The 9238-nt window shown below is 39.7% G+C and overlaps 1 long non-coding RNA gene across 1 annotated transcript; it reads left to right on the top strand.

The window, feature by feature from the left end:
* Positions 1-1714: 1714 nt before the first annotated feature.
* On the top strand, positions 1715-5930 carry LOC141414113 (uncharacterized). Its single transcript, XR_012439203.1, has 3 exons — positions 1715-1810; positions 4827-4907; positions 4987-5930. It is a non-coding gene; the product is annotated as an uncharacterized lncRNA (long non-coding RNA).
* The last annotated feature ends 3308 nt before the right edge of the window (positions 5931-9238 follow it).

The raw sequence follows: 9238 nt of genomic DNA, 5'->3' as shown, positions 1-9238 counted from the left end.
AGGGCTTTGTGATACTGAATGTGGGGAAAATAGCTGTTCATCCTTGACAAACTTGAGGAAAGTAAGAAATGAAAAAAAGATGAGCCAGGCAAGGTGGTATCTGCCTGTAATCCCAGCTACCCAGGAAGCAGAAATAAGAGCATCATGACTTGAAGCCCAGCCAAAAGATACAGATAGATCCCATCTCAAAACAAGTGGGGCATGGTGTTTCAGGCTTATAATCCCAGCTGCTTGAGGAGCAGAGGTAGGAAAACCACTGAGGCCAGCCTGGGCAAAAGCAAACTAAAAGCAAAAGGGCTCAGGATGTCGCTCAAGTGGTAGACGACTTTCTTGGCAAGTACAAGGTCCTGAGTTCAGTTCCCAGTGCTACCATCAAAACAGATATAAAGAAAAGGCAAAGTTGCTGAGATGTTATCAAGCTCAAGATACTTCATTGGTGGCTCAATTTAGTGTATCACCTCTTTGAAACTAGCCAGACACATCTGATTATTCATTTCTCTCTATTACGACCTAGTAGCCCAAACTTCCTACATTATTATAGGACATTGTCAGGTGTAGCATCAAAAATCCTGGGCTCCACAGCTCTTTATACAAAGGTGATTACATGACATTAACCATGTGGATGATTGTCAAATGGCCTGGTCTTTCAACCCAGGAGCCCAAGTGGTCGACAACAGAGAGAGGGACTGGCTCCTGGATACCTCTCAGGCCTTTTAAGATAGGATGGGGAGATTCTGCAGAAGGAGAGGGCATCCTTGGAGTTCTCAGTGGGTCTGTGCTTGAAATACCGAGACTGTGACAATTCCAAAACACAAGAAAACTAAACTTGAACAAAATGATGAGATCTCTAGCCCCAAAACTCAGGACCATGTTGATATACAAAGCAATGCAGTGATGGCACCTCATTTTATCTCCATGTCAGCTCTAATCAAAAGCTAATTATAGCTTTGAGGGCTGGGTTAAGAAAGAGTCAAGACTCTGTGTAAAAGTATTATGAATGATTAGAGTGCTTAAAATGAGTTCTAGAATCATCCATGCATTTATAACCTGCTTTTGTTACTTACTAGCTAAGTAACTTTAGAAAATTTTGTTTTCTTGTTGTAAAATGGGCATAATATCTTATATCGTGTTTTCAGCTTTGAGTGACCAATAGAAAGTCATTATCACACTTCATGGTCCATACAGGTGCTTAATAAAATTGGAACACTTATTCATTTAATAAGAATAACTCTACTTTTCTAAGGTCGAGACTCCATAGGATAGGCAAAGTCAGTAATCAGGATCATTTTCTAGATGATGAGACTGAAGAATTTTGAGCCAAAAAAATATGTCTACTCTTCACTCTACTTTAGTCCAGCAATTAAAAAGAAGGAAAGAAGGAGGAAGGAAGGAAAAGGAAGGAAGGAAGGAGGGAGAGAGGGAGGGAGGAAGGAAGGGGGAACTAGCACTAGAACAAAATATCCGAGATCTTGAAATCTTGAAGTAGAAACAGTTGATTTCAGAAGGTTGTTTTTTTTTTTTTTTAACTGTAACACCAGCATTCTAGCCTATAGCAAAATTGTTCCATTTAGCAGACTGGCAAGGGTTCCAGTCTGGGTTCCATTACTGGCAGGCTGTGTAATCTTGAGCCGGTTACTGCATCTCTGTTGATTTGTGTTTTCTCATCTGTTTGCTTACTTATTACTCATTTACAAGTATTAGGTGAGCATTAATGTGTAAGTTCCTGTTCTAGCTAGTAAAACAGTTAAGTTCCTGACTTCTATGAAGTTTGCATTTCATCAGAGAAGATGGGTTAGAGAAACAAACTAGAGTAAGTATTAAGAAAAAGTAGTGGAAGATACATAAAAATAGCTAGTATGGCATAAAAAGATAGTGAGAAGGGGGTACGGGGGAAAAGTAAAGGTCTTTGAGGAGTTGGCATTTGGCTAAATCTTTTTATTTTTTATTTTTGTGTGGGACTGAGGTTTGAACTAGGGCTTTTTGCTTGCAAAGCAGGCACTGTACTTCTTGAGCCAGGGGAAGTCTTAAAGAGGAGTGTTCAAGGGGAAAGGAACATCAGTGCAGTCTTTCTTAAATTTAGGGAATAACAATGGAAGTCTTAAAGCTTGGTCACATTTTAGATAGATTTTACAAAGTAAGGTTGATAATACTTATCACTGGATTGAATGTGGGAATGAGGGAAGAAGAGAAGTGAAAAAATGACTTGGGGGGGTCTGGTTGAGAGCAACATAGATGAAGAAGGCAGGATTTATTGGAGAGGTGGGGACAAGAGTTCTGCTTTAGATATACACATTTTTAAACTTTTTGTGACACTTAGAAATTCCAACAAGTGGAAATAACAGTATCTCTCTATAGTGGGTGAGGTCATGCATAGTAAAGGGCAGGATCTGATACCAAGCTCAATAAATTTTTCCTGTATAGAAAATAAACAGAAATGTTGAAACAAACTTTGGGGTGGGGATGGTCCTTGTACAATTGAGGAACTAGCCAATGACAAGAAAGTCATGACCAGAACTCAACTAAAGCAGGAGGAGCAGGAGGGGACTGAATACGTGGTTTGAATGCTTTGCAATTTTGTGTTCAGTCCCTCCTGTGTGGCATGGTAGACACTGAAGGGTTATTTACAAAAGGCCACCAGGCAAACAGTCCATTCTGTAAAAAAGTTGACTGACTTTCCAGCACAATAGAGATCACAATGTAGACATGATATAGAAATGATTGCTTTGGTCCAGGACATTGAAATGAACTGCACTAGCCACCAAACATTCCTTCACTGGATATTGAAGACACAGCCTAGAGAATGGGATTGTTCTAAGCAGTAACAAAATGCATGTTACCAAAAGACAAATGGTTTCTGTTCTTGGGCGTTACAGTGAATTTGGGTCAAAATTTTATTTATCAACTAGGTATATGAGCTAACGATGTTAGAAGCTACTTAGATGAGAATCACAGGCTACTGCTGTCTAAAGAAACTTGACCTATGTCCTATTATACATTTCTTCTAGGTGTGAAAATAGCAAAGCAAACCAAAACTAAAACCACAGAAATTCCATTCCTCTCCCCAACTCTCTCCCCACACCCTGTGCACACATTTATCAGCTCCATGCAGCAGCTGTGATGGAAATGAGAGCTACAGGAAACTTCAGAGTTAATCATGCCAAATGGTGACAAATACTCAGGAGAGGGCAATTCTGGTCACTTATCTGACACCACACAGATGGCCCACACTATGAACTCCTTCTTAACATTCCTGGGTATGACTCCCAAACCAATCTGCTAGGGAACCCTCCAAATTTGGTACTTTATCCTCAGCTGGACAATTCAGGTGTGTGAATTTGGAATGGAGAGAGAAAGAAAGAGAGAGAGAGAGAGAGAGAGAGAGAGAGAGAGAGAGAGAATTCATTTTGGGGAAGTAGATGCTAAAAATCTTTTGTGAGCAAAGCAACTTTTGACAGTAGTCAGCATATTTTTATTGAAGATTAAGAGCCTGAAGACTTGGCCTTGGCCAGTCTCCTTTGGGACAGTCACTTGGCCTTTACCATAGACTCAGTGAAAAGGAGTCAGTGGAAGTGAGATAAAACAATGACCAACACTGAAATTCAATAGAGCCAGTTACTTGAGAAAAGAAAGGCCTGAATTAAATCAATAATGATATTGCATTTTTTCCTTTAGTTGCACATCAATTATTAATTATGTCTTTCTTCTACATGGTGAGAGACCAAAAAAGGGGCCAGGACTTTGTCTGTGTTGTTCAGCTGCCCTGTTTCCAGCATCTGGGATAGTGCCTAGCACATTCTTATTTGATGTGAAGTATTTGTTGAATTAATAACATTCATGGTACATGTAGGCACAGCCTCTGAGAGAGTTTAGTGTTATAGGATACTACATAAGTAGCCTGAGCTATTTCATGAACTTTCAAGTTACCACAAGTGTATCTAAGGGTCATATCCCTGAATTTAAAAGCTGTAACTCAGTTAATCTGTCTTGCCCAGGGCTGATGTCCTCATAGGAACACATAGTTCATGTTCCTATTCTGCCTTTTCTAAAGATAGACAAACATGTTCACAAAGTCACAGAAGCTTTGGGAAACCATTCCAACTCAGGTGACAGGATAAAAACATACCTCTTAAAACGATAAGATTTTTCTTTCAAGTCTATTTGATAGTGAAATGTAACCAATTGCTTATTAAATCTTATATCCACCAGAACAGTGACAAGAAAAATAAGAGGAGGATTCAGGATAATGTCACAAATTTGCTAAATGCCATCCACATTACCTTCTCACACCATTCTCTACTGTAAACTTTTGAACACGTCAAATGTTTAGCTAGGCTCTTGCTGAGTGTGACTATTAAACAACAGTGTTGTATTCAACACTGTTGAATACAGTTAGCAACTTTCAATGGTCTATAGTGAAAGAGGTATGTTTAATGATGGAGTGTACAATGGCATGTATAATCTAAAGTATAATGACTTAAAAGCTCTTCTCCAGGCCACCACCACTCTGTTTTCCTTGGGATATAAAGCAGACCAGAGGAAGAGGGATTCTGAGAAGGGGTGACTTGACCCAGCATTCCAGAGTTACCATAGATAATTTACATAATAGTGAACCCACAGGTGGCTAATAGGTGGCGGTGTGGATGGGAGTGGTTAAAAAACTACATTCCAAATTGCTTACACTTGATTCCTATTAGCTCAAATGCTTAATTCTAAATATTAACTTCAGCTTTTAATCCATCACGATCACTTGACCAGTGGATGACTCTTGCTTTGGAAGAGCCTGTGACTGATGGTATTTCTGACTTTCTCTTCCTCATTGTTTGCAGGCAGGACGCAGGGAGGCAAAGCAAAGGCATGATGGGGAAGACACAGACCTCGTTCCAAGAGAACATGGCAGTCTGAACACAGTATGGCATTTTGAACTACAGGTTTTTTTGTGTTCCACGGGAAAAGCCAAATCTAAAAGCATTGTCAATGTCATCCTAGGTAAAAAGCAGAAAGAAATACTTCATGAGAATTTTGAAAGGCAGAAGGAGAAGCAGAGCAAGAAAAGAGAGTAAGCATTTTGCCATAATGTCCACTATCCAGGGTTCATCCGTGAAATGCAAATGCCCTGCCATCCAGAGAACAGAGAAGCTGTGAAGACTGGCTTCTGAGTCACTGTCACTGGAGTGGAAATATTTGTACAGTTCAAAGGCACCAAAGACCTTGGCAATCATGTGCCCTAGCCAATGTCAAGACACAAGATGACATCACTGGTAAACTTGAGGAAGATTGCCTAGTTGAAAAGGGAAGGTCTGGGAATAAATAAAGTTTTCTTCTTTCTTTTAAATAATGTCTTCCTCCAGTAGTGTCTCTGACCCATGTTCCATGATATATCATCTGTCTAATTTAAGAAATTATGGCCTTTCCTGAGGTAGATTGCACCTTCTGTGATCATTGTACAGTGATGAAACATCTTATAAAAGTGCCAATTCATGCAAAGTCTGAAAACATACTAAAAATATTAGGATCCTTCAGTTGGGAAAGTCAAGGACTTAGAGAACCATGGAAGTAAATCTATAAAAGATAAGAGCATGGATCAGATAATGTCATACCTCTCCAATAATTCTGGGAATGTGTGGTTTATCTTTCACAGAAGGCTGAAGCAGCTTCTCTAGGATGAATAATAAGAAAAAGACTAAACGAAGGCCAGAACTTGAAATTCCAAGAAGTAAAGTAGGCTGAAAAAAAGTGTTGAAAACTCTCACAGAGTCTTTTTAAAGGGAATGTAAAGTAATCAATCTCGTATCCCACACCTGTAAGGGTGAGAACCTGAGCAGAAAAGTGACACATTCTTCACACACTCATTGTATTCTACACCAATAAATAAGTAAATAAAAGCCTTCAGTGGTTTTTATTAAATTTAACAAACATATCCACGTAAGGCACTGAGCTAAGCACTATTTCTAAACTTCCGTTAGTCTGTTCCAATGGGAGAAATTTCTTATGTCATTTAAATTTCAATAGGAGGCTGATTCACTCAGTGTATGGCTGATGTACTTTGTATACTTGTATGAAAATAGAACAATGAAATTGTTTCAAGAAGAGAAGAGTGGGATGAGGGAGAATGATGAAGGGGATGAATTTAACACATTGTAAGCATGCATGGGAATATCATAATTAAAGCCCCATGTACAACGAATAATGCTAATAAAAAACGTTTTTTAAAAGACAAAATAAGCCCCCATGAAAAAAGAATATAAAAAAAGCAAGATGCAAGGTAAAGATAGAGGAAGGTAGTGTTAGGGATCCCTTCTACCCTAATTTATCTGGAAATGATAACATTACCAAAAGTTTGCATAATTTTTCATTTTTACAAATTGCTTTGTAATTATGATCTTGATCCAGCTTTGTAATACCTCTAGAAGGTCTGAAGGCAAATAATTAAACCCATCACCTAGATGAGGAATCAGACTAAGCTCAAGGACCCCTCATGTATGAGTGGTTAAGTGGGAGCTAGTTTCTACTTCATTGTTGGCGTTGCCTGCTGGGCTCTGTTGGCCAACTCTGGCTTTAAAACTTCCCTGTGCACAGAATCCAAGATGGTCATGTGGTCTAATAACTCTGAGTTTAGTACACCATGTTCTAGTGAAGTGCACTGCCATTTGGGTGAGCCTATGAGATGAATTGAAGCTGTTAGGAACAGTTGAGAGATCACAGACAAGATCACCTGTTTTGGCCACTAACTCTTCAATTCCCCAATACTGTGCCCCTGGCCCTCCCACCTTTTCCTCCTGCTCTGCAGCCCATGGTGTATCTCAAAGAACATTCACACCTACAAAAGAGAATCACAGAGCCGTATGAAGAAGGCTCAGGCAAGTCCAAAACTCCAGGGTATTCAACCGTTTTGAACATGCACTTTTGATAGTCTCTCCAGTTTAATTGGAAGAGTGAGATTTAGAAGCAAGCAAAGTCAGATGAACATAGAACTGGAACTCAAAATGAGTATGGGCCTTCTCTCTATTTCTTCTCTTCCTGTCGGTCACTGTCACCTGGTCTACAGGCAGGCCAGCTCTCATCTCAGCTGGCCAGCTCTACCTGAAGTATAAGTAAGTCTGATAAAAACCCCTGCTCAAAGCTTCAAATGCAAGTTTACCTTCCTCAAACTCACCCTCTTCTTTTTAAATTGAGACATTTGTTTAAACCCAATCATTCCTTCAAGTGGATAGAGACACTGTGGGCTCTTTTTTAGATTCCAGGAAATCTACAATTTTCTATGGATTCACACAGTCTGGAATTTTCTTTCGCTTTACTACATAGGTGGCATAATAAATAATTGACAATGAATGTAAATACTGTAACACAGAACTCACTGAAGGGAAAGAGACCAAGTCCAGATTTAATAGTTTAAGGCAGTACTTTCAACTTATCACAGTATCACAGAGGATCATTTGGGACTGGCTGACTACCCCCAACTTTCCTCCCCCCAGAGATCATCTGCCCATAGCCACCCCTCCAACTGACCAGGCAGCAGGCTCATTGCCAAAGCCTTAATGGATTTGGTTGTCAGATTATAGATTAGATGAGGGGTGTGGGAGTAGGGAGGAGCAAAAACAAGAGCACACAGAGAAATTCCCTCGAGAGCAGATGGGATAAACCCAGGTCCCCCATTCTTCACACAGTATGTCTCCCCTCCAAGAGAAACCAATTCCCAATCTCTTCACATGGAATTACAGGTTCAGTCGTGGGATGGGTGAGCCTTTTTGAGTGGTTTGCCCAAGGTAGTAATTTTGTAATCCACCCTAGCTGAAGTAAGTATAGATTTGTGCTCGCCCCAGCCCCCTTCTCTTCCCCCCATCCAGCACCAGGTCCTCACTTAGGTGAAAATGCTTTGCATATAAACAAACTCCTCTCAAAGACACCTCAACCTTGACATTTCTTTCTCCTTTTCCAAACTTGCTTCCTTTTAAAATACCTCTTGCCTGCCTGCCATGCTCCCACATGAAGCCCAATTATCAGAATAATAATTAACTGACTCTCATTATTTAGGATCAAACACTGCCCCCCTAATGAAGCCAAGAATAGCCAATGTGATCCCTTAAAACTAGTCGTGAGTTTTCCTTACACCTTGGGGCATCAATCCACTGAAGCCATTAGGCACCGAGCTGCCCATAACGGCCTGGATAACATTGAGTCAAGGACAGTTAATGGATGCCAGAGCACAGACCAAAGTGCTCAAGGCATGTCAGTCAAGACTAACCGGAGGCAAAAACATCAAAATGCAGGTTGGAGTTTTGACATTCCTGCAGGCTCTGAACGCCTCGCCAGTAAATTTTTAAAGTCAATATCTCCCTTATGTTCATGGACACTTTCCTGTCTGATGAGTAGGCCTAATGTGAATCTGATTGAACTGTGACTAAAGTAGAACTTTAAAGTCAGCTTTGAATGTGTGTGGGGCGGAAAGCGGGTTTGGGGTGTGTGTTTTGTGTGAGTGTGTTTTCTTTTTCTTTTTTCCAGAAATGTCTGTGATAATAATGAAGACAGTGTACACAGATTATCACAGGCTGTGTCTTTCGACTTCAAGGTTATGTGATTAGAAAATTAGAAAAGCAGTGAGATCAGAAAAACCGCAGAACATTTTGAAAGAAAGCTTTTTTTTTTTTGTAACAAATTATCTGTGTGCTAGATTTACACAGAATCTGACAGATGAATCTTCTAATGTTTAGAAATGGATAAATACAGCAATGCAAATAGGAAGAACTGGCTTCCCAGCCCACTCCTGGCAGAAGTTCAAAACCCATATTAAGTATTCTAATTTGCTTAAAGCCTATTACATATATATATATTTTTTTTAATTGCCTCATATAAACATAAGGCAAAATATAACCAATTCTGTAAGTATGAAGGTAAAAATAAGAATGGGCTCATAGTTTCTCACAATGCATAACTATTTATTTCCAGATTGGGAATAAAACCTTCACCTCTCTGCCCTTTCTCTCTCAGACGCTGAGAATAATAATTAGAATAACAAGTATTAGAGATCCAAACAGACTCGTCAGGTTTGGGTTTTGGACATCATCCTGTTGGTGGCTCAAGGTGTGAATAGCCATTAGGGACTCAAGTCACAGCTTTGGTCCTCCTTTAATGAAGGAAAAAAAGAAATCTCCTGTATCTAAACCTACACTGGTCTAAATAAAAATCCCATTAAAAATCACTCCATTTGCATATTTGATGCAATGGTGTATTACTGAACATG

The sequence above is a fragment of the Castor canadensis genome, chromosome 11 (assembly GCF_047511655.1).
Source record: "Castor canadensis chromosome 11, mCasCan1.hap1v2, whole genome shotgun sequence".
NCBI lineage: Eukaryota > Metazoa > Chordata > Mammalia > Rodentia > Castoridae > Castor > Castor canadensis.
Note: the sequence above shows the minus strand (reverse complement) of the source record. Positions and strands in the feature narration are given on the sequence as shown.